Source organism: Leptonychotes weddellii, chromosome 6 (genome assembly GCF_054177405.1).
Source record: "Leptonychotes weddellii isolate Sample4059 chromosome 6, ASM5417740v2, whole genome shotgun sequence".
NCBI lineage: Eukaryota > Metazoa > Chordata > Mammalia > Carnivora > Phocidae > Leptonychotes > Leptonychotes weddellii.
Genome location: NC_138374.1, coordinates 136,526,789 through 136,552,175, shown reverse-complemented (window position 1 = coordinate 136,552,175; position 25,387 = coordinate 136,526,789). Strand labels below are relative to the sequence as shown.

The following is a 25,387-nucleotide window of genomic DNA, read 5'->3' as shown; positions in this document are numbered from 1 at the left end:
TATATTCCTCCCCTTCTGTGTCTACTGAGGAGGGGCAGAGGAAGCAGAGTGGGTGCTCTTTCTCTGTGATTTGTTCAAACACAGGAGGACGTTTGTGAAGATGGGCCCCTTTGTGGAGGGCCAGAGGGCCACCCAGGGACCCCTGGCACAGACTCTCTGGGCAGCAAGCCCAGCCTCTCCCACTCTCTTGGTCCTTGCGGTGGTAGCTCCTCAGCTGGGAGCATCTGCCCATCGCTCTGAGGACTGGCCAGAGCCTGGGTGGCATTGCCCGGAGCCGTGGGGCCGCTGGGAGAGGTAGAAGCAGCCAAGGAAGTCTTTAGTCCCCACCCCACCCCCACAGGTGAGATCTGTGTCTTCCCGAGGCTTCCCTCTTCTGCTGCAACGGTGGCCCCCACAGCAAGGATCTCTCGGGGAGCCCTCCCCTCCCAGCCCTGCCCAGGTATATCACGACCACCAGGACTGGTTCAGCATTCAGGAGTCTTTATTAGACATGAGATGGGACCTCCATCTCAGAGGACTGTCAGCTCAGACGACACAGGAGGGATCGGGATGGGCCAGGTGGACAGCTGCAGACACGGGAGCATGGTGGAAAGAAGTCTCCCCGGTGGCTCCAGGGGGGATAGGCAGCCCAGGCTGGAGCCAGGGCCTGGCCACTTCCATCCTGCTCAGGGGCCTCCTGGAGCAGCCAGCCAATTGCTAGAGTGTAGCCTCATCTTGGGTCAATCCAGGAGGGCTTCTCAGAGGGCGCCCACACCAACTGGGTGAAATAGGTCCTTCTTTTGGTCTGAAAAGAAGTGTCAAGAGTGAAGAAGGTTCTCTTTGGATGGAGACCTTGGCAGGAGGCAGAGGACAGAATTCCGGGGAGTTCGTCCAGCGGCCCTCGGGGCTCCCCTCCACCAGAAAGGCAAGGGCTGGAAGGCTCCATGATAAAGGGCTGAGTCTAGGCATCTCTTCCAGGAGCTCTACCCAGGGCCATGACAGGATGGGGAACTCAGATCCCCAGCAGGTGAGAGATGAGGCGGTGGCCCAGGGGACTTGGCCGAAGGTGGGGAACATGCTTCCCTTGGCCGGGGACCAACCTGGGAGGATTCCAGTGGCTTCCGCAGCAACTGTAGCCTCTTCCCCGGTCCTGTCTTCACCCACAAGGACGGTGTTAGCATCCCTCCAGCTTCGTACCTGAACACGGGCTGCTAGGCCCCCGCCCATCTGCTCCTGCCCCTCAGTCGCTCCCAGTGTGTTAGGAACTTGTTCTGCGGGAGCCACAGGGGAGGGAGGCAGCGTGTGCAGAGGACCCACCAGGCCTCATCTGAAGCCCCAGCCCAGCTTACTAACCCCTGACTCTGGGCAAGTCACATGTCCTTTGTCAGGCCTTGACTGCCCCTTTGCAAAGTGCAGGACAGTACAAGCCAGTTTCCAGGCCTGTTGGAAGACTGATGGAGAACATGGCTGAGAGAGGGGGCTCGCATGAGCAAGCGGGTGCCGAATCCAGGTGGGCTCTGGTATCAGGAGCACCTCTGTGGGCACGCGTCCCTCTCCTTCCCCGCAGGACTTGGGAGCCAGCAGCTTTAGGAGTCCCTAAAGTTCACCCATCTGATTCTCCAAGGGCTTTGAAATCTGAAGAGAGAATCTCCGGAAGAGGAAGGGATCTGAGCCATGCCCCGACACAGCGTACCTCTGCTCAGATCAGATGGTCCAGCCTTATTCTCCCCTGCCCTCAGTTCTCCACCCCATGACCCCAAACCTGGCCTTTACAGGCCACTAACCTTGACTTGGGCCGTACTGTGGAGGGGTGTGATTGGGGTCTGCCTCACCCATCACACTGGACTCAGTCTACCTCAAACCTGGGCTCCTCGAGGCCCCGACTTCCCTTGGCCCTCATCCTGCCCTGGCTCCCAGAGGCCCTGAGGTGAGCCGGCCACTCCTCAGCACCCCAGCTGAGTCTGCTGGCCTCTCCCTCCAGGGCTCCCGGTTGGCTTCCTGGTCCCAGATCCTCAGCCGGCCTGGGAGCCCCATGAGCCCCAGGCTGGCTGGATTTGGGGGCCAACAGAAGGGAAGGTGTGTCGGGGTCTGGGGAGGGGTAATGGGTGAAGCTCAGAGGAGGGGAGAAGGGGTCCAGATGGAGCAGCCTCACCCTCCCGCCCAGACACAGATAGCCAGCATCTCCTAGCAACCGTCCAGTAGTGGGGGGCGGGGAAACAATGATGTCGTAAATCATCCCAGCCCCTCCCTGCCAGCCCACCCTGCCTCAGTGGAGAATGGCCTCCTTTCTCTCTCTCCACCTGCCCCTCATTCAGGATTCCCCCGGCAAAGCTAGACCCTGCTCAGTGCCCCTTCGGGATGCCCCTCTGGGTCAAGGTGACCATCCTCTGCCTTCTGCTTGAGCTCCAGAGGGAGGGAGTCCTCACCATCTCAGGATCTCTCAGGGACCCTGTCAGAACCTCCCGAATGCTGGGAGCAGGGAGACTGCCTTCCTAGGGGACCCCCCCCGCCAACCCTGAGGGCCTGGGACACTATCACTTTCCAGAGGCCTCTGCTTCGGGCTTCTCTCTTCGGGTGGGGATGGGGGCAAGGGGAATTTCAAAGCATTTTGTGACACAGACTCCCCTTGTCTAAGCAAGATTTTATTTATTATTATTATTATTATTATTGTAAGTAGGCTCCACGCCCAACGTGGGGCTTGAACTCATGACCCTGAGATTGAGAGCCACACGTTCTACGGACTGAGCCGGCCGGGCGCCCCTCTAAACAACAGATCTTAGACTTGGGTCCCCAAGTCTCGAAGGGGCTCCGGGACCTCACCAAGCTGGCCAAGTGCCAACAGCTGGAGTCCAGGAAGCCCAGTGAAGTGACTGCATCTGTGTGGCTGTGTGTTCCTCACTTCTCAAAGTAGCCACGTCAAGCCAAGGGTCGAAGAGCAGGTGCTTGGGCACACAGCAGGGCCAGACACTGGCAAGGACTTCCCAAGACAGGAATGTGCAGGATCATGGAATCTCCTGGCTGGAGAGAGGAAAAGCCCATCACAGAAATAAGAAACTGGGTGGGAACCATTTCCATTGATCACGTGAGTGCCTCCTCGGCCATATTACATAACACACGGGGAGCATTCAGCACTGAGCCTGACATACCGCTGGCCTCCATCTTGGCTATTTTTAAAAAATCATACGTTAACATTAATTTTTATGGGACGGCTAGCAGGAGGAAGGGATCCATCCCTGGAGACCTATCTCCCATCCTCCGGGAACCCCATGGGAAGATCCAGACAGGAGGTACTGCCCTGAGTACAAGATGGCAGCCAATTGCTATGGCAACAGCAGCAGGAGGAGTACGGTGGGTTGTGGGGGCAGCGCTGGAAAGCCAGCTGGTGCCAGATGGACAAAGCCGGCAGAAGGTAGCCCTGGCCGGGTGAGGCTCATGCCCCTGTGCCCAGGGCTGTCCCTCCATATGCCAGCCTCAGCCTGGCCCTTCCCCGCAGGCCTCCAGGCCCCACGGATATCTGTGGGGATAATACCACACCACTCCCCCTCCTAGCTCCTGCTTGTACCACAAGGAGTGACCGCTTAGAGACAAAAGACCCTGCTGCTCAGAGTCTTGCGGGCCCATGGGCTGAGGGATCTAGAGAAGTCTGGACTGAGCTCACTCCTGGCAACGCTGAGTAGCATCGGGGACCGGAGAGAGTCTGGTGCAGCAGGCTTGGAGGCGGCTCTTGGACACACTCACTGAGGGGCACGGTGTCTGGCGAACGTGCCCTCTGGAGAACCCCAACGTGAGGGCCGCAGGGCTAGGGCAATGTGGGGGAACTTCAGCCCTGCTCCCCCAGGCCTGCGGGTCAGTGTTTACACAGGGCCAGAGGGAAGGGTAAAAGAAGCTGCCGTCACGGGGTCCACCGTCTAGGTGTTAAAGATGCTCGGCGGTCGGAGGCCACGAGAGCTGCCGCCACGCTCCTCAGACAGGCCTCCACCACGGACTGCACCCAGTCCCTCACCCTCCGCCCCAGCGATCGCACCCTCACTTCCAAGCCACGGAAGCCTTCCCTGACTGTTCCCACCTACCTGCAACGGCCCTTCTAACTCTGCGTCCCTTTTAGAATTAGCGCTGGACATCTGCATATAACCTTACAAAACACCCTCATTCACACGGACCCATCTGATCCCTCAGGACAGCTGTGGAAGTTAGGATCCAAAGACCTTAAGTGACTTGCCTAAGGTCACCTAGCTTGTAAGGGAGGGAAGCCAGGGTTTGCATCCTGACCAGCCTGTCCAATTTCAGGATCAACAACCGAAACCTCCTTCTGTTGTCCATCCAGTGGATGGAGCCCTTCTACCGAATGTGTGAGCAAGCTGCAAGCTGACATCCTGCCTGCTGTTGGCGCCCCAAACCCAAACATTTATGAGAAGGAACGGTGTGCACAATGAGGCGGGGGCGGTAGGGACGGTCTATCCATGCTGCTGGTCAGCAATAAGTGACACGGAGACCAGGCAAGGAGAGAAACCTCCCCCAGGGACGGCAAGACTGGGTGGAGTCTCAGGCAGCCTCGGGACTCTCTTCTTTCCACCCTCCCCACACAACCCCCCCTGGGGGGGGGTCCCTGTGCAGGAGCTGGGGAGCACCACGGAAGGGAAGCTATGGCTTGGGGAAGGGAGGCTGGGGGAGCTGGCAGGATGGGGAGCTGCAGCGGGGAAGAAGGCCAGCAGCAAGGCCTCCATGCGGGGACCCTGGAGAGGAGCCTGTCACTGTGAGAGCCTGGCCAGATCTCAGCTTCTCCATTTCCTTCCCGGGTCTTGTTAAAGCTTGAGCTACCCCTCAGTCCTCCCCTCCTCCAACACCCTTGCACCCTCCCCCACCCGTGGGCTCTGGGAGCTAAGCCCCCTCACCTGACAGGGCCCCTTCCATGGCCACTCACAGAGAAGCCTTTGTGCAGAGGCTGGGCCTGGGGGAAGGGTGGGGCCGCACCCCTACTTCCCTTCCCCCGCAGTGGCCAGTAGCAGTGCCTCACCTCCACAGCTGCCTCCCCAGCCTCCCACAGCCTTTCTCCAGGAGGGATCCCCTCAGAGCCCTGGCCCACCCCCTACAACCCACCCTGTCCCTCACCCCCTCTGCCAGGGATTTCCCAGGACCCAGTGTCTTCTCTGCTCTTCACTCCAGTCCCCAGCTGCCCGTCTTCTTTGCTGACCTCGGGGGACCGCTGCTGGGCACCAACCCTGGCTTCTCCACCTCTCTTCCCAGAGAGCTCCCACAAGCCTACCCATGTGCATGTGGATGGTGGGGCGAGGCCGGGGGTAGAGGCAGAGACCCTTCCTCAGGTGGCTCCCAGGCCTTAAACATGTTCCTTCATTCGCAGACCTAACCAGGAGCTTGTGAAACATCGAGCTGGGCACTGGGCTGAGTAGGCAGCTGGATGCATGTCCTGCTCCCTTCTGGGAGTGGTCATGTGCTGCCCCTCAGCTGTACCCCCGCTCCCAGCATCTCTGAGGCTGTCAGCTAACTCCCCAGCACCCCGTCACATCCAGCCTCCCTGGTGGGGTCCATGTCCCATCTCCTCCTGGCCCGGAGTCCCCCTAATGGACAGCCCCGACCCTGCCTGTCTACTCTCCACCACCCACTTCCTCAGACTTTGGACTTGATGACACTCTGTCTACCTTTTATCACCTTCACCCCCCCATGTCACCACCTCGCCTCTGGCCCCTCCAGGAGGCCCTCCCTAATTGCAGCACCAGCCCAGGTCTTCCCCGTCCTGTGAATCCTGTGTGTCTGCCCTCCCTGCCGGACCATTAGCTCCTCAGACCAGCCCTGGGCCCCACCTTCGTCTTTGGCACGACCCCGGCACAGAGCAAGCACGCAGTAAATGCCTGTTGATGGAATGAGTGGACGTGGAGGCAGAGTGAAGGGAGAGGAAGGTGTGGGTGTGAGGGGCACTACAGAGGGGGAGATGGGTCCTGGTGTGGGTGGTGTGGAGGGGGAGGGCCTGCTCCCGATGGGACCTGAGGGCCTAGGAGTTTGGTGGGGGCAGGAGCCCGGCCAGACCGTAAGCAGGGCTGAACCTGTGAGCATCTGGACTCTGGACCACGCCTGGGGAGCAGCAAGCAGGGGAGCCCTCCCGGCCCTCCTTGCAGCTCGGGCCTGAGCATCCATGATGCAGGTGCACCCCTTCAACCTCTGCCCTGGGAGCTAAGGGCGGGAGCACAGAGAGCAGGTAGGGGAATGGATCTGGAGTTCAGAGAGGCCAGAATGAGCGAAGTGGGAGAGCATCTGGAACCCCACGATGGCTGATGGGATACACTAGCAGGGCTGCAGAACCCTGGGGAGCACTCATGATGGAGACCTGGCCAACCCAGACAGAGGACCGAATGAGCAGAAGCCAGAACGCATAAGCAAGGATGTAACAGGACAGTCAAAGGCCACGGGAGCAGATAGGATGATGCCAGCAGGAAATGCTCTGTAGGGGTCGCCCAGCCTGAGCGGGGACGGTGGGCAGAGAAGACTCAAAGCTTCACCTCAAGTACACAGCAGCCTGGCAGGTGGTCCTGCCTACCCACCACTTACCCTCTCCTTCCTCCTGCTGAGATGCCCAGTTTGACCCCTCCAGGATTTTTACATTACCCACAGTCCATCAGATCCTCGGCCAGGTCCTCTGACTGCCGGGCTCACCAGGGGTCTGGAAGGAAACGGGAGGCCTCTCTACCAGCCCTGCCCCTATGCCAAGCTCATGCCCCTCTGGGGTTGCCATGCCTCATCTCTCCTGCCTTCCCTCTCTCCCATCCTCTCTTCCCAATTCCAGGAGCAGGAACACTCAACCACGTTCTGGTCAGCCAGCCAAGTGCTTCCTGTGGCCTCACCCCCGTCCCCCCCACCATGTCCATCCACCTGTCAGAGGTGGACATCTTAGGGGCTCTAGCTGCCTAAGATGGCGGCCTCCCTCTCCCTCTGCTTCCGTTCCCACAGCATTGCCTCCTACCCCTGTCTCTCTCTTTCTGAAGCCTGAGCCCAACAAGGTGGGGGGCCAGGCTGGGGAGCCAAGCCCGGAGGAAGCAAGACAAAAAAGGACAGAAAAGCCGGCCCCTTGGCATCTCTCTTTGGCATCTGAGTCCAGCTCAGGGAGGGACGGCAGAAGGGAAGAAAGAAAGTAGTGTGAGTTTTTATTTCTGTCCTCTTCCTGCCACCTCCCCCCCACACACACTTTGATGAAAACAAAATCTCTCCCCTTTTCTCTCTTCCCCAACCCCTCCCCTTTTTTCCTGGCTCCTACCATGAGCCTCCTGGAATGCAAATGAGTTGTATTATGCAAATATATGCAAATCAGGCTTAACGAGCGGAAGGAGGGGGCAGAATGCCTAATGAGTAATGGCGGAGGGTGCAGATGGAGGGTGGCAGAAATGACCCCCTCCTCTTCTCCTGTTCCCACAGCCTGGAGGCTTGCTGGGGGTAGCAGGGTGTCCCTCACTTCTGGGAAATACTAGAAGGTCAAGGCCTCTGTCACCTGAGCTGAGAAGGCCCAGGATGGCCTGGGCTGTAGGTGAGGGACAGGGGAGCTTGAGGGGAGAGGGTTAAGTACAAGGGAGTCCTGCTCACTCGCACAACCTTCCCAGAGTCTCTGGATGCACCAGCCTCTCTGCCTGTACAGCTCGGCTCCAGGGCTGAAAAGAGCGTGATGCTCATGCATGCCAAGGCGTGTGCATCAGAAAGGAGGATTCCCAAGGGAAGATTCCCAACCAGACCCAGGTTCTTCCTGGGGGTGGGGGTGAAAGCTGTCTCTCTTTGTGCTTAGGAAGGTGGGGGTTGGGGCGGTTGCCATGGCAACGTAGCATGGAACACCCACCTCTCCAACATCCAGCCCCAGAGGACCTAAGAGTTGGGGGGGGAGATAATAGGTTGACACCCCCTGATGCCCCCACCACCTGGCACTGCCAGCCGGAGATGGCGGCATCACATCCTAGAGAGAATGGCCCCTTTGTTTCTGGGCTCCCGGTGTTGGAGAAGCAGGCCTGGGCACACAGAAGGGCCTTTCCCAGGCCCTGTTCCAGTTTGCGTGACTCTTGCTGGCCTCTGGAGACTCCTTGTGGTCATCCGCTGGCCTCTGTGCCCTGGCAGATGGTTGCCCCCTTGCCTTTTCTCCCGTGGGCTTACCAGCTACTGCTTGGTATGCCTTCCCCTGTGCTTCTGTCCGAGGACTCCCCCCCAAACCTCCACGGACAGAGAGAGAAGTTGGTCCCACCTCTTCCTGGCTTGTGTGGACACCGCACATGTCCACGCATGCCTCCTGTCTTTTTTTGTGCAAGGACAACCTGTGAACGTTCTCTACCAGCATCAGCATCCCAACAAAGGCAGGGAGGCCCCCACAGGATATATCAGACACGGTGGGCAGGGCCAGGCTGGAGTTCAGGAGGCTTCATCTTGGCATTTCCACTACCTCGCTGAGTGACCTTGGTCATAACTCCTCCACTCTCTTAGGAATCTGTAAAATGAGGGATATAGGGCGGAGGCTTATTCTAGCTCTACCTGATCTCACAAGAGCTTCAGTTAAATCCTTCCTGAAATCTAACTCTCATCCTTCCTGCTGCAGCAGCGGCCCCTCACTCAGACTCCCCAAAGAGGACAAACACGGTTTCCTGAAGATGGAATGCCAACTGCCCTCAGCCTTTTCCTCTTCCCAAGACTCCACAGCTGCCCACAAACAAATCCCACAGATAACACAATCTAGAGACAGATAGAAGGACCCCCTCCTCACCCTCCCAGAGGGGGCCAGCACGGCCGGCTTACTCACCACCCGGGAGCTGTCCGTGGTGCTGGATGCGGCTCTGGCTCACGCGTGGAGGAAAGAGGGCGGGAGGGTGGTGGCGCACCCACCCGCCCCAGGTGAGAAGCTAAAGGGAAGAGAAGAAGCAGAAACATTTTGGAAACTTGTAAGCAAAGGGGCAGATAACGCAGAAGAAAGTTTCTCCTCTCTGAAGATATCCCAATTGCCAAAAGGACTTGGGGGGGAGGAAGAGCCCAAGAGTCAGTGCAACTCTGAACCTCACACCCCTCCATCCCTAAGGATGTAAGAGCCCTAGATTAGCTCAGTCTTCATCTGGATCCTGTTTGGAAATCCACGGGGAGATAGAGTCATAGTTCCTGCCCTTGGGGAAGAGCTCAGGTTGAGGTAGTTGATGGGGTGCACACCTCTACATTCCACCCTAAATTCTACGGTTCCCACAAGGAATTTAGTAATAAAGATGAGATAGATACTCAGGTGCCCAACAGTATTACAGATACGGAGAGCTGGAGAGGAAAAAATAGGGAAGGTAAGAAAGGGCACAGGTCTGCCTGGGTGCCTCTGTGTGTGTGCGTGTGTGTGTGTCCCAGGCAGAAGGGTAAGCCAGCCTCAGTGGTTTTTAACCCTAGCTGCACATTAGAAATACCCAGAGAACTTTCCTAGATACTCTGATTTCATCAGTCTGGAACTAGACCCAAACATCAGTATTTTTTTTAAAGCTCCCCAGGTGATTTCAGTGCATAACCAAGTCAAGAATCACTGGCCTGGAAGAAAGCACCTAAGAAAAAGTACAGGGGTTAAGCCTGATCAGCCAGAGGAAGAGACAAAGCTAGCGCCCCTGAAGAAGTAGGGAATGAATAGGGAAGAGAAGGACAAGCATCTAACTTCCCTCTCCTGGGAACTCTTGGTGGCCCCAGACCCCATCTGGATGGGAGACTGACTCAGGTGTTGGGCTTGTCTCTTCTGTGCTGTGGAAGCTCAAACCATCCCAATGACATCAGGCAATGAGATGAACTGTCTCCCCAGCGCAGTCCCTTGTGCAGAGACAGGGCATGGGTGCAGTAACCCTGAGGGCATGCTGCTCCCCTTCACCCAGAAGGTCCCCAGGGAGGCAGTTGTAGAAGGTAAACAGCAACAATGGTCTCTTTCAGTGTCCAGATTCCAACCCTTCAGTCCAATTAGCAGACACGGCAAACAGCAATTCAGCTGCCTTCAGCCGCTGTCATAACAAACTGAGAGCAGTCTTAATGGGGGGATTAGGGCAGGAGGAGGGGGGTGTCACTCTGAGCCTTGGGAGAGCCTGGGTGGCAAGGAAGGGTTCCCCTTTTCTCTCACCTCTCTCCTATCTAAATATGCACCTACGCACCTTTACCTTCCATAACCCTGCTTCTCATTTTCCTCAAAGCTCTGAGAATGTTTTCATAGTTTTGTCTACTCCTTCCTTTCAATGATTTTAAAGCATTAACCTAAATGCATTTTTCTCCTAGGGAAGTTGGCACACCCTGCCTCTGGATGAGATCGTGCCATAACCCCCCAAGATCTCTGAGATCTCGATAGCAAAGGAAGGAAAGAAGGTGAAAAGGTCAATCTGTACCCAGAGCATTAAGGTGGGAATGAGGTGAAGAAATAAGTATCAGAATATTCCAGTTCCCAAACCCTGGGAAGGGCAGACTTCAAGTAGGACTTCTAGACCCAGAAGAACACAGAGGGGCCTGTGTTTCTCTGGCGGGTTACTAACCTGGGGAATTGATTTGGCAGTCAGGGAGGTGGGAGGTTGGGAGGCAAGAGGAGAGAAAACACTCCTGCTTAAAGTTGCTCCGTGCTGAAGAAAAGTCTGCACGCTGATAGGCAGGTCTCCATTTGGTCTGTTTATTATACCCACTGCCTACCGGGTCCTTTACCTAAATAAACTGTGTTTTTAGTAATTCTAGAAACTTAATGGAATAAGCTTGGAATTATCATCTACTCATGCCGTATTTCTCTATCTACATAAGTCAGTTTACCAATCGTAAGTACTCTACCAATAGGTGATAAGATCTTTTCAGAAGAGAAAATACGATGGCCCTTCTGCCCCAAGGACTCTAGGCTCTTCCCTGAATGGGCTGTTCGTCCTCTCACCAGCCTTCAGACACTGCCTACCCAGGTCCCCAGCAGTCCCTCCTCTACTCCAAAGCTGGAAAAGAAGGAAGGAACTTCCTCAAGTTGAAATGTGTTGAGATCCTCAGTCAAGAACATACCAAAGAGCTGTCCTTTTCTGCATTCTGAGATCGATCATATGCTTTCAGATCATTGTTCTGAACTGTAGCAAAAAAATGACTCTTTGCCCATGGATATGATAACATATTACAAGATCTTTTACATAGAATTCTTTGTTTGCTCCATGTAACAAACCTGGGGGCATACATTTGTCTCTTCTTTATATAAACATCCTGCTGAGGCTCAGAGATGTTGCAGCTGGTAAGTGATACACCCAAGTACAAACCTTGGTCCAGTCACATATGCTCTTTGCATTTCTGTCCCTCCCCAGGCTTGCTGACGGTGACGATGTTTATGACTGGGGAAACCTTTCAATGCCCTGAATTGGGGAAAATCTGACCCAGGGTGAGGGTGTGAGTGATAATCAAAACTTGAGTCAGATATTTTGGAGAAAATTGCCTTTGAACCCCTGGACTCAGAATCCAATAGGAAGGCACTGGAATGAGGGCGAGGGAGGAAAATGGGTGAAGAAACCAGCTTAGAAACCATCCGAGTAGAAATAGGTGGATGTCGCAAGATCAGAAGAATAAAACTAAAAACTCGTAAAAAAAAAAACAAAAAACTAAAAACTCGTGAACACAGAGGTGTGATGATACCAAGCCAGAAATTCGCTAACTGGTAATGGGTGAAGCCCTTGCGAGCCCCTTCAAGCCAGCCTCCCTGCACCCCTACCCCATCAGTTTGCCTAGTGGGCTCAGCTGGAGGAGGTGTCATCTGGAATAAAAGTTGGGGGAGGCGGGTGGCAGGACTCAATGGTATCACTGTGATGTCTGCATTTGGTAAACCCTCCCCAACCCCAGAGTGTCTGTTCCTCTACTGGATTTACAGTTATGCCTAGTCAGGCATCCCTGATCGGACAGCCAGGCCTCCTGCCCACCGTGGATCCATCACACACACACACACACACACACACACACACACACACACGTCCAGCGTCATGTTGGGTCACTCAGTTTCTCACCCTCGCGAGCAGACACAGACAGCTCCCAGCACAGGCTTCCATCGTTCTCCTGACAGCCCTGCCCACACGCCCACGCTCACCGGGCCGGGTACACAGAAGGCAGCACCCCCCACCCCCCGCCCACATCCCTCCCGGCCTCTACTCCCCCCAGGAGGTATTTGTTCTGTGTAGGGTGTAAGCCCTCCACCCAGCCGCTCCCTCAGGCCCTCTAGTCTCCTTGGGACACCCAGAGGTCAGATGTGCTCATGGGGCCCCACAATAACAATATAAACCCACTGTGGTTAAAATATAAGTTCTAAGTCTTATGTGGATGAGTCTCAGCAGATCCCAAACATGCATTTCCAACCAGCTGCATGAAGAGTTAAAACAAACAAACAAACAAACAAAAAAATGGGAGGGCGCCTGTGTGGTTCAGTCGGTTAAGCATCTGCCTTGGCTCAGGTCATGATCCCGGGGCCGGGAATGGAGCCCACCCTGCATCATCAGGCTCCCTGCTCAGCCTCTCCAGCCACCCCCCTGCTTGTGTTCCTTTTCACTGTCAAATAAATAAATAAAATCTTAAAAAAAAAAGCCTGTCTTTCTTGGTGCTCCTCCTCCTCCCCCTCCTCCTCCTCCTCGGATCACAACCAGGCCTAAGGCTCTCATCTCTCCTGGACCTTACCTTTCCCCGATGCCCCATCCCCTCCCTTCTCACTCATCCTTCATCCACATCTTACTCTCCCCACCTTACCCTCTAGTCCTTCCCCCGAGGTTTGAAACTGTTCAGGGGCATTAGCTTCCCACTGGGGTCTGTGGTTCCTCATCTGTAAAATGGGGTTAATAGCAGCCACTTCCCAGTGTCAGAGGATCAAAGAGAAGCACCTAGACAGAGGCTGTTACCAGGGGGTACGGTGTTAGGGATTCTTAGTCCCTGCCCAAACCTGCTCCCTTTCTTCCTAATCCTGTCTCCACTGCCCCCCTCCAAAAATACCAAATTCCGAACAGCTGAAAAAAGTGAGAGGCAGCTAATCTCTCCTTCCTTCAAACCTCCGAAGGGAGGAAAGGGAGGAAACGTGTGTGCTCTAGGCTCTCTGAAGCCTGACTGTTTTAGTTTGGATTCCCCAATATTTCTCCCACATAATATATAATTGAATCATAATCTCCCCGCTGTAAAAATCAGTTCCTGGAGGAAACTGTAAATTTACACAGGGAACTGGAGTCTGTACAAGGTCATTTTGTCCAGTTGTCCCGCCCTTTTTTTCTCCCTGCACTCTGGACTGCCAGCCAGGTGGTGGGGGAGGGACCGGGGAGAGGGAGTAAATGCAGCGGGGCTACCTCTAGCTTTGTTACATTTACTTTTATTTTACCAAGTGACTCTGGACCATCCTTCTCCCAATTGCACCGAAACACTTTTGCTTAAAATATTTAGGTCAGGCCAGATAAACGGATTCTTTTAGGAAAGGCCCTGATTAATCTCTCTAATTCTTTGCTTTCTCTGGGCAGCATAAGTACTAAGCTACAAATTCCTTTGTGTTTGAGCTCCTTGAGGCCATTTGCTCTTGGAGATGATTTCTAAGAGAGTGAGGATGGGATAGCAAGGTAAGGTGTCTTGAAAGACCCCAACTCAGCCCATCTGGTCAGTGAAGACAGAACTTCCATGAGTAGCTTTTCAAGACATCAGACTGAGGTCCTGAGCAGAAAGAGGAAAGAATATGGAACAAGGGAGCTGAGAAACACTCTGCACGCCCCTGCCCCAGAACCCAGCCTGTGTCTCCAGGTCTACCCCCACTTGTCTCCACTCTCATTCTCAGCTCCAGCTCAGCTGGGCAGACCTACAGGGCTTCAGGGAGCGGATGAAAGCAAAAACCCCAGGTGGGGTCTTTGCTCTTTCCTTTTCTCCTTGAGAGGAGGTCTGGGGGCGGGGAGGTACTCCCCCAAAGCCTCTCACCCCAGCAAGAACTGTGCAGAGCCTGCGGGAAGCTGTTCACCAGCGCCCACGGGAGACGCCTGGGCCGGGAGCCCTAGGCACTGTCCCAAATAACCCTGCAACTAGATTTCAACGGATCTCTGCCTCGGAGCAGCTTCCCCCGCAGTGGCCCACTCCGCATTCTGCCCTGAAAGGCCCCATCCTGAGGAGGAACCACCCTTCCCCTTTCTCGCCTCCTCCCAGCTCATGGGGAGCACCTGGCTACCGTGAGCCCGGGCGGCGCCTCCTACCTGCCTGGACCCGGGTTGGGGTTCGGTCTTGAGGCCCGCGGGCCACCGGCATCTCTTCTCGCCCGCGCGGCCCCGGGGTCCTCGCGCCCCCAGCCCCTCGTGTATGCCTCCCCCGCCCGCCCATGCGGCCGGCTTTCCCGGGGCCCTCCGCGCAGTGTATGGGGTTATTTTTACTTTCGGTTATCTAGCTTTATGAAGACTCCACACCACTCATACAGCTAGATAACCAAAGATAACAACCAACCCCGCCTCCTGGCTGCCGCCGCCGCCTCTTCCACGCAGCCTCCCGGCCGCCGCCGCCGCCGCCGCCGCCGCCCTCGGCCGCCCGCCGGTGGAGGTGGGAGAGGGCACGGGGGTGGAGGTGGGAGAGGGCACCGGGGTGGAGGTGGGGGCGGAGAGAGAAACGGAGTCCAAGACGGAAAGGGACCCCGAGTACAGGACACAGACACCACAGAGACCGAAAAGGGCGTGGGAAGGACGCGAAGGCCGGCGGCGTCGAGGTCCAGGGATCGCTCCCGGGCCCCAGGAGCTTCGAGCGCCTCGATTCCCGCTCCCATCTGAGCCAGAAGCGGGAGCTCCGCGGGTCCTTCCGCAGGAAGAGGGACTCGCGGGCTTTTCGCGCCACCCGGGACGACCGCAGGGACGGCGGCGGAGGCCTCGACAGCCCCACGGGGTCCCCACCGCCCTCCTCTGGAAGCTGCAGGGCGCGCCCGACGGCCCAAGCCTCTGCGTGGGAGCCGCGGGGACCCCCTGCTCGCGAAGGGCTGGAACAAGGGCGCTGACTAAAGCCGGGGGCGAGCAGCGAATCGTGGGGGAAAACCCCCGGCGGCGTCCTGGCAGGGAACAGGAAATCCTGGCAACCCGGAGGGAGGCAAGCCGGTGCGGGGTGGGCGCCCCAGGGCCTCCCCGGCGCGTCTCGGGGAGAGAAGGAGAGGGCGAAGACCCCACCCGGGAGGGGTTCCGGGAGACCCCCCCACGAGATGGGGCAGGCGGTGCAGGTGAGGCGAGTCCCAGGCCCCGCGGGACCCCCAGAGAAACGGCTTTGTACAAAGAGGTCCACAAAGCACCCAAGGCTGTGAAAATGGTCGGGGGTCCGAAGCGAGAGGGGCCCTAGGGCTTGGCAGGGATTCCGATCGGAAACGGGAGTCGACACGGAGGTCCCGGCAGCCCGGACGAGGGTCTCGGTCGGCCCCTCCGGGCGGACGCGCAGGCACGCTGGACGCCGAGGCGCTCGCCCACCTGCTGCCCCGAGCCGGCCAGGCCACTTACATCGAGCCCAGGGCGCCCATCGTGCTCTCCAGCGCGGTCCTCCCGGCGCGCTCCCGCTACGGAGAGCCGTGGCCCGGGGTCTGGGGTGCCAGGGCTCAGCCTCCGCCGAGCCGCGGTGAGCGGGGCCGAGCGGGCCTCGCCTCCCCAGCTCCCTCCTCCGCCGCGGCCGCCGCTCTGGCCCGGGCGCGCTCCGGCTCCGGACTTTTCATTCATCCTTTCACGCTCCCTCCCCAGGCCAGCCTCCGATTGGCTCCGCCAAGTCTGACGTCACCGCCTCTTCTCCCCGCCGGCCCGCCCCTCCCCTTCCAGGGAAGAGCTGGAGCGCGCAATTGGGGCGCCCCTCCCCCCCAGGAGCGGGGTTGGGGAGGAACTACCACGTCTGTGTGCTGACCCCCAGCCTCCTGCTGCCTCGCCCACCCCGAGGCTCGCCTGCCGTCTCCCGCCATTGCCATTTGTGGTTTTAATCTCCATCCTCACTCTTTGTAGGCCCTACATTTTCCATTTGGGCCCTAGGTATGCCGGGGTACGGGGGGCGGGGGGGACTCAGAGATATCAAAAAGAATCAGATAACGAGATTCTGCCCCTACCTGCCTCCTCTCCTCAGGATATTCTTTGTGCTTGTCGTGTTCTGATCCCTTCCAGACTGGGATCCTAACCTTTTAGGATGGGCGGGAATCTCGCTCTTGTTGGTTTCCAACCCAAAACAGTGAGGGAAAGATTCTGGAAGTTAGGGACTCCTACTGGGAGACGCGGGGTCCGATCGAGGCTGGGCCTCCCTAGTCGCGGAGCAGGGACGGGAATATCTCTTGACCCTGCTCCCTACACCAAGGTTGGGGGTGGGGAGGCTGATGGATCTCAGCTGGAATTAACCTGGGCAGTATCCGCACATTCCACTCAGCCACGGAGGCCAGCCCCGCGCGCCTCCACCCCGGCTCCATCTCCAGTGACGCTGGAGAGCTGGGCTCAGAGGGAGAAGGATCGCTCTCAGCAAGGTTTTCAGTTCCGGGCTTTCCTGACCTGGCTCCCCATCTGCCCGGAGAATCAAGAGTCCAGTAATGCCGCTTCCCAACCCCGGCAGCTCGCGCCGCCCCGCAAGCGGGATTCGGATTCTCGCTGCCTGGCGGCGCTCTCCCAGAGAGAGCTGTGGGCCCCTGGCTGAGCCTCAGTGTCTGCCAGGGAGCAGTCCCCAGTCCCCAGGTACCCCGTCCCTCCAACCGCCCTACTCTCAGCCCCTTTTCTGAAAAATCCTACAACCTAGATACCTAGAGCCTGGGTGCCTGCTTAATACCGGCCGATTCCTATCACCTGGGATCCTCGAACACTGTGCCAACAGAGGTGAGCCCCTCAGTTGCCAGCAGGCCCAGCCAGACTGTTTTATCCCCTTGGGGGGGGTCGCCTCTCTGCACCTTCTAGGACAAAGCCGAACCTGGATGCTCTTTCCCCTGGTTAGATGCAAGCCCATGGCCAATGGGTTTCATTTTATGCACCCCCTTAAAGACTGGAGAATGTCTGAATAGTGGCTACACTATTGTGAGGTGGGGGACACTTTGAAATAGGACAAAGTCCTGGGGCCTGCATTTCCCCAGCAGAACAGCAGTATGGAGCCTGGCTTCCCCAGTCTCAGGGTCTTCTCAGGGCTGTGCTTGGCACAGCTCCCGCCCCCCTCCGTCAGCTTCCAGAGGGTCTCAGGACCTTTACCCAAGGGAAAGGCTTTCTAGAAGCATCCACAGCATCCATTCTTTACCCTCTCAGAGCTGGGAGCACACCAGCCGAGGCTGTAGGGAAGGAAGGAAAGAGACAAAGTGTCCGCTGCCTACTTTGTTCCCGCCCCTCCCGCCCCTACAGCTCAGAATGGAGCACTGGGGGAGCACTGGGGTCTCTGTTGCCCCAGTTCAGATGCAGAAAAGTGGAATCCTCCCCAAACACTCTCACAGACAGACTTACCCTACCGGCACGCTGCTAAATGCATTATCTAAAGGCACCCTCCATACCAGGCCCGGGAGAAATGATAGGCCCCTCTAGCCTTTCAGCTTCCTGCCTACAAACCTCCTCAAATAATTCCAGGTACTCGATTTTGTACCTCTTTATAAGAAACCCAACACCCTGCAGACATTCCAGCAACCCTTAATAGGGCCTATACTTCTCCACACACACCACCAACTTCCCCTACAAATATTCCCCCATTTGCCCCCCACACGATCCCTTTAAAGCACCTGAAGGGCACTTTTGCCCCCTCCTTCCTCCCCCTCACCCAGCGCCTGGGAGGCTGGGGCCAGCAGGTGGGGAAGAGCTGGCCCATCCTGCTAGCCAATACCCTCCGCTTTCTTCCGTCACCAATCCCAGCCAAGTCCCCTACTCTCAGTGGGCCCAAGCTCGTCTCCACAACCCCTGACCCTGGAGCCACCCAGTGAGCACAGTGAGAGGCAGTGGGGACCAGCGTGAACCTTCCTCCCCTTTCAGCCCCTGCTGTATTTTTGCTGGGGAGGGTTAGACACAGAAAGGCTTCTTTTCCCAGTGGAGACACTCCCACCCCTATGGGCCAAAATCAGACTCAGCTGGACCTTCTCAAAAACTGGGGTCTGGAAAGAAATGGGTACATTTCCAAAATCCACCCCCCACCCGCCCCCGCAAATAGCTAGATAAGGAGCTGGGTCCTCTGCTTCTTGTTGCAGCTTTGGGCGCTACAGAGCTTCCTGAGCCTAAGTAGTATCCAGTGTCCAAAGGTAAGGAGGCCCCTGCAGCAGAAACTGGAGGTGAGTTTACTTTGGAATCACCCTCTCTAGCCAGATTCCGGATGAAGCCATTTTTTGTTGGTTTTGTCTGGGCAGACTTGACAACCTGACCTCCCAGGGCTCCTGCTCAGGGATGGAGGTGAGTGGGGTCTCTGTCTCCATTCCTATGGGCGTGGAGGGTTAAGCCAGGAAAGAAGCAGAAAACTCCCCACCAGCACCTTAACTGGGCTTGCTTTGTATATGAGGCCATGCTACTTTGGTTTCCAGAAGGAGAGTGCATGGAGGGGAGCAAATGAGACAGCCCTCCAGGGCCGAGGCAGCATCACACATATTGGGGCCTAGGGGATCTAATACTACACTGAAAACAAGGTGGGTGCCCAGGAAAGAGTGGGTTAACAAGAGTATGTGTGTGCCCGGCTGAGTTTGCCCTCATGTGCACTGAGCGCGAATGGGTGGAGAGGGAGGGTGTTGACCAAGTGTGGGTCCTGCATGGGAGGGGAGGGGAGAGGCGTAGTGACTGCGCTGCGTGTTAGTGACTATTCGGCAGTTCCTTTGACCACAAGAGACCCTTCCACTATCTAGAATTGGAAACAGCAGGCCAGAGAGAGGCTGCCAGCTGGAGCAAAATGGGTGCATTAGGTCCCCCCTGTGCTTGGCCTGCCAGCCTCAGTCTCCCCAGGAAGGCCTCCGCTGGAGCCCCCAGTACTCTGGGCTGAGGTCGGTGTTCTATAGAGCCATGGCCTGCAGACCCCACCCCGAGTCCTTCCAGGGAAATTCTGGGGTACCTTGGGGAGAGCCCCCCAAGTCCCCAGTATAGATCTGAGTCTGCAAGTGTCTTCATTAGCTCAGAGCCTGCCTTCTTTGCCCGTGCCTGTCCCCACCCGCATCCCTCCGGTCCTGATGCCCACCATTGTCTGTGCCTGAAGAGGCCCATGTATAGAAAAACAGGGCCTGAATGAGGCTCTCTGGATGCAGCTTTTGGACAGATTTTTATAATTTGGGTCCAAAATACATTTTGGCATTAGGCCACTCTCTTGAAACATTCAGGTAATTAAATAAAAGGCGTATTTTTTCTTTGTTTCAATTATCGGATTAATTTGCCTTGAAGATAATACAGATGAAAGCTGCATTTGGAAGAAGGTGGGTTCAGGTATTTATTTCTGCCTTCTAAGTGCATCATTATTGTGAACATTATCACACATTATTCTTTTGCTATAGAATATTTGCATTGTCTGTGGGATAGTGACACATAAAAGCAAGAATTGGCAAAAAAAAAAAAAAATGCTGCAGCGGTGACAAAACAAATCTCTCTATCTCCATAGGGGCAGAGGAGGTTAGAGGGCATGGGGACAACATGGAAGATTTTGTCCCCGGGGATGCCACCCTTCCCTCCCCATGAGGGTGGTTTTCTCCTGTCGAGATGCCAGCCTGAGAATTCCTTGGGCCTCGCCGATCACTGCCTCCCTGGCCGCTCCCAGTTCTTAGATCCGTAGCTGAGCTGAGCGCCTGCCTCAGAGCCCTGTGGAGTCGGGGAGGTGAGGACAAGGTGACGACGGAGACGGGAGAGGGCCCGCCCTCAGCAAGTGGCCTCCTTGGGGGCAAACGCGCGGGTGGGCAAGGGTACTGAGCATGCACACCCGCGTGCAGACATGACCCTACGCAGCAAGACAAATGTCACCATCTGTGTCCACGGCACTCCCGGCCAGAGCCTCCGACGCTCCCAGGGGCTCGGCCCGCATACACCCTCAGGGCGTGCGTGCCTCCCAGACCCCTGCTCCCCACGCCCCACACTGCTCTCCTTTCTCACCTCTGTGGCCCAGGTACCGCCATCCCCGCCCCGCTCTGCAGCCACCCGCCTGTCTCCCGGGGTCAGCCGCTGCCGCCCAGCCCTCGGGAACGTCTGAGAGAAGAGGAAGAGTCCCCTGACGCCCCAGTGCCTCTCCTCCCTCTCACAGAGCTGGGTGCGGGGGCTCTCTCGTTCCCACCACCAATGGCTCCACAGGTCTTACTACCATCAGAGGGGAGCACAGTCAGGGCCCCAGAGCTAGAAGAGGCAGGGTGGGGAGAACAGGAGAACACGGAGGGGATGCGGGATGCAGGGCCAGCTCCGCCCCCCCCCCGCCCCCGCCATCAAAGCAAACAAATAAGAAAATAAATACCCTAAAAGCCAAGGTGGCCCCCCACGATGACACCAGAAACGGGGGCTGCTGCTTCTTGGATGCCCAGCCCTGTCAAGGAGGAGAATGTGAAGGTTAAAGTGGTTCCAGTTCTCTCCCTCGCATCCCCCTCTCCCTGCCGCCCGCCCTCCTCAGTCCATCCCTCCTCCACAGGCCAGGCTGCCCTCTTCCCTCGCAGGGCTCCAGGCAGCACCAGCAGCCGTGGGGAGAGAGCAGCCCGGGTGCCTGGACGTGCAGGTGGGCAGGGCCCCCGCCAGCCCCACGCTGCCCGGACGACGGCGCCAACTCAGCCCCTGCTCACAGCCCGCGCTGCCTCCGGCCTCCAGCCGAAGCTAAGGGCCCCTGGCTTGAACCTGGAGGAGTAGTCCCTCGCCCAGTGGACACCCTCTCCTCACGGCTCCCGGCTGCTCAGGGCAGAATGAGGGATCTGGGGGCAAGGAGACATGTTTGTCTGTCTGGATCTAACTGCAGCGTATCTGTAAAGTCCTCGGCACTGAAGATACGGCCAACCCTGCTAGGTCTCTAGCTTTCTCACCCTTCCATCCAGGAGCTCAGATCCTGGAGCTGCCCAACGTTCCCCTGGTCCTCTCCTTCTCTGTCTCACAGACACAAAAGGTGAGAATACAAAGCAATTTTTTAAATGTTAATGTTGGGTGTGGAACCTAGTCTCAATATTTTATAGTCTCACCTTCCCAGTATTTTGCTTTCAGGCTAATTTTGATTTAGGGGAATGACGTGGGTGACCCAGCTCCTGATATACCAGGAGAAGTGTATTCACGCGTGTGTATGCGGGCGTATTCGTGTGCGTGCGCGCATGTGTGTGTTGGGGCAAGGTGGTGAATCCTTCTACCTCAAACTCAATCCACAACTACTCCACCTTCTTTCTTTAATCAGGAAGATAATCTGCCTTAACGCAGAGGAAATCATAAACAGGCAGGGCTGGGGAGCAGGGATGAGCCTCCCATCCCAGCCCGATTTCTAGGAGGGGTGCTTGGAACGCCCCTGCCCCACTTCTCAGGGCCACAAATGCCCACTCGCCTCCCAGCCTTGGCTCTGCCAGCCCATCCGTTCATAAAGGGCTGTCTCGGTCTGAAATGGTCCTCACACCAAAGAGGGGCCAACCCCCACAACTTGCAGACTGGCTAGAAAATGGACACAAACACAGCTGGGGGACCTCTGGCTCCTGCTTTCCCCCCATCGCAAAGGGGTGTGGGGTCCCTGGAGCAGCAATGGCTCTCCCTGTGGAGCCCTGCCCTGCACCCCCCCACACATCGTGCGGGGAGGGGGGAGCATGGTGACAAGGACCACGCCCCAGGAGGCACGGAGCATGTTTGGTGACTGGCAGCCTCAGCCTCTCCCAGAAATCTGGCCTCTGGGGGACCAGAAATAGTCTGCGGGGCCTCCAGCCCCCACTGCCCCACAGGGGTCCCAGCCTGTCGCCCAGGGTGGGGACAGGAGTGAGAATTGTGCCTTCTCTCTATTCCCCCGGCCCTTCTTGAAAAGCAAGAAATAAAAACGAGCATCAGATGGGGCTGGTGAGAGCTGCAGTGGGGCTTCTGCCCCTTCTGGAACCTAAGCATCTGACCCCAACACCTCACTGGCCTTTCAGCTCCCCTGAACCCCATTCCCACCTGCCAGCTCATGGGAAAAGCAGGGAAGAAGAGGAATTAGATTAATCTAAAGTCTATAAAATGCTCTTGGGTTTTTTCCTAATTCTGGTCCCCACCTGTTTGGGAATATGGTTCCTCCCATGCCTCCAGCCCCAGGCCCCCAGCTCCTCAGACCTTGTCCTCCCCTAAGAGCTGAAGTCCCCGGGGCAGAGAGGAAAGAGGTCAGGAGTCCAAATACAGAACCATCTTTCTCTTCCCTCCCATCCCCGCTAGTCTTCCTCCCCGCCCCTCCTCTGGTACAAGCATTAAGATGTTGGCCGCCTGCTGGAGCAAGGGAGGGGCGGATTAACAGGATCAGTAGTACCGTGACCCTAAAGCCCCCGAATCCCATTGACAAACTTGGTGAGCTGTCTCCCGTGGGCCAGGCTGGGGAAGGAGGGGACCGGGAGGCGCTCCGGGCTCTGGTGGCAGGGCAGGGCCACCACCTCAGCTCCCTGCTGCTGCCCTGGGCGCCCCGGAAGCAGGAGGGGAGACCCCGCTCTGCCGACTCCCCCTCCACACTCACCCCCACCCCTGTGGGTCACCCCTACAGCTTTCATCAGCCCTTCCTTTCCGGGATTGTTGCGTCCGCCTCCTAATATTAGCCCGTGGGCAAAGTAGGGCGCCCCGACTGGTTTTAGGGGATCCCATCCCACCCTGGCCCAGGTGCCTGAGGGAGGGAGGCCTGTCCGGAATGGCCACTCACCCGGCTTCTGTGAGGAGCAGAGCCGCTCGGCGGCCCCAGCGCTGGGCTGCCTCCCTCCAGCTCCTTCTCGGGGCGGCTCCAGTGACGTAGCATCTGTCTGTCCATTCAGGAATTCCGCTCGCCTCTCTCTCTCTCTCTCTGGCTGCTCTCCCTGGAAGGCAGCAAAGAGGGGGTGCTGCCCCTGTCTGGAGACACCACGACCACCAAAATGACAGCCCGCCTGGAGGAAGCCCCCTCCCCTCCCGCTCTGAGGCCGGTGTGGGAAGGGGTCTTTGTCATCTCCTCTGTTCCCCACCTCCTTCTCTGGCCTTCTCCAACCTGAGGCAGGAAGAGGGGGCTCAGGAAAGCTATTGTTCCCCCAGGCCACCCGTATCCCCCAAGGAAGCTCGAGAAAGAGTGTGACAGACGCGCACTGTCCCCAGGCTCCTGCCCGGTCCAGCTGACCTTCGGACTTGAGAGCGCGGCTAGACGACGCGCGTCTAGGGTGGGGAGCGGAGTGGAGAAGGAGGCACAGAAAGAGGACACTTCGCCTTTTCGGGGTGTCCCCGAGCCCCCTTCCTAAGCCTCCCCCAGCCCCGGGCCCTGTCAGCTCCACAAATCACAAATCCACATCCTAGCTGTGCAGGAGAAAGTGACCCTTGGGAGACACTGCACCCACGGTGGGGGCGGGAAGGCCAGCGCTTGGAAGGCTAGACGGGAGACGGGAGGGGTGGGACCACGGGTTCAAAGTGGGCGATAAATTATCTCCTTCTCAGAGAAGGGAGAGCCATTTGGGGGCTGGTTTCCAGGGCTGGGGTCCCGAGATTTGCTGGACGCTGGGGCCCAGGATGGCACAATGGCCGGTCCTCTCCGTCACCCCCACCCCGCCCCTCCCTCCCCTCCCTCCCGCTCTTCCTGGCCGGCCTGGGAACTCAGTCTGAGCTCGACGTGACAGACAGCAGGCCTGCATGCTAATGAAGTTTGTCCCAAGTTCATTGTCAAAGCCCCCCCCTCCCCAAGGCCCCCTCCCCTCCTCTCTCATACACAAATCTCCCTCCAACTTTTGTCCCACAGACCTGGAGGCCACTTGAGTCCCTGCCGGCTCCCTCTCTCCCCCTCCCCCACTGCTTTCAGTGTCCCCCTGCCCATTACCTCCCTCAGCTAGGGTGGGGGCTCTCTCCTGTCCCCGGTGCCTTCCCAGCCACCTTCTGGGCCCGCGTCCCCGAGCTCTGAAAGGGGGATTCTGAGGGCTTGGGTCAGAGTCCATGGGCCTGGTGCTTCCTTCTGTACCCCAGAGTAGGGGGACCAGGGGGAGGTGGGGAAGGCCAGACTGCCCCCCACTCCAGCCTCGGCTCCCCTCCCCTCATCCCTCCCATTATGATTATTTTGCTCTCCCCTTGATTACATCTGCTTCACTAGCTCAGAAATAAAGATCCTTTGAGACTAATTTTGCGCCCCCAGCTCCCCACCCCTTCCCTCCTCCTTCCCTCTAGGCCTGGGCTCCCTTTAGCTCCTTTCTCACCGGCTGGAAGACATTGAGCTCCTTGTCTGGGGGCTGGGGGGCTGATGGGAGGGGTGCCAGGGGGATGGAGGGGGTCTCTCCAACTCTGGGACGTGTCCAGCAATCCAAACCTGTCCTCCCTTTGTTCCTGCAAAGCTCTTCACACTGTCCCCACCCTCTGGAGTCTGCCTTTCTCCCAGTAACCAGGGGCTAGGGGAGGCAGGGGAGGAGGACCCTGAACTCACTCCACCCCTCAATTCCAGGGGAAGGGGGGGGAGAAAAGGGAGAAAAAAATCGAATCCCCCCCTCATTAGCCAGAAAGGAAGCGAAAGGGGATAATTATAATTAAAAGCAGACAGCTGTGGATCTCATCTTTTATGTTGCTCCAGGCCTCCTCCCACCTCTGCCACCATCCCCCAAACATCTGCAGGGCTCCCAGAGCCCAGAGCAGGCGAGGAGGCTGAGGTGTGGGGGCAGCTTTGGGGAAGGGGGCCCCATAGCCAGCACTTTCTTAAACATCTCAACAGGCCCAGCGTAGGGAGGTGGCCTCTTCCCGTGCCTCAACCTGCACCCCAAAGTCTGGGCCCATCCGAGGTGAGGGCATTCAGGCAATAACTAATTGAATGATTTGGGGGAAATCCTTGATTTTCCTAAAACCAGTAATAATTTATTCATAATAATATCAATACAAAAAATTACATATAACCCAGAATATTTTCTCATTCAGGCCGGTCTTTCCTCCTCCCCCGTCTCCGAACACTGGGGGGGCAGCCGAGAGCCGAGAGCCGGAAGAGCTTAGGGCTCCCAGGGCTGTGTTATAACAAAGAGAAGCTTGTGGATTTAGGGGACACATAGATGCACACAGACACATACTTTATAATTTGGGTGGTGTTGCTAGGCCTCGCTCTGCTATCCATGTATTTATAGAACTTGATCATAGGCCAGAACAGCAGGGTAATTATAGCATTATTAGCATATATGCAAATCAAGTAACCTATATACACTGAATGGAAGCAAATTATTATTTATTTCTCCCCCCTTCTCCTTCCCTCGTATCAGCTCGGGCTCCTCAGAGCGGCACACCAGCAATTATCTGACGCTGGCGGAGGGGGCCGCAGCCCTAGAGGAGGGGGCCGAGGGAGTGGGACACTTTGCTCCGTGTCATTCTGGGAAGAGTGGGGAGGGGCTCCGGGAGAAGTCTCTTAATTCACA

The 25,387-nt window shown here is 57.3% G+C and overlaps 1 long non-coding RNA gene across 3 annotated transcripts; it reads right to left on the bottom strand.

Annotated features, from left to right (window-relative positions):
- Positions 1-463: 463 nt before the first annotated feature.
- Positions 464-22,801, bottom strand: LOC115942094 (uncharacterized). Of its 3 annotated transcripts, XR_004076750.2 has the most exons (6): positions 22,696-22,800; positions 20,323-20,391; positions 8,759-8,858; positions 2,800-2,997; positions 1,080-1,250; positions 464-784 (listed from the first exon to the last, which is right to left on the bottom strand). It is a non-coding gene; the product is annotated as an uncharacterized LOC115942094 (long non-coding RNA). The 3 variants fall into 3 exon arrangements; XR_004076751.2 differs by lacking the exons at positions 464-784; positions 1,080-1,250 and adding an exon at positions 8,210-8,449 and having other exon boundaries at positions 2,601-2,997; positions 22,696-22,801; XR_014146667.1 differs by lacking the exons at positions 464-784; positions 1,080-1,250 and having other exon boundaries at positions 2,601-2,997.
- Positions 22,802-25,387: the final 2,586 nt, after the last annotated feature.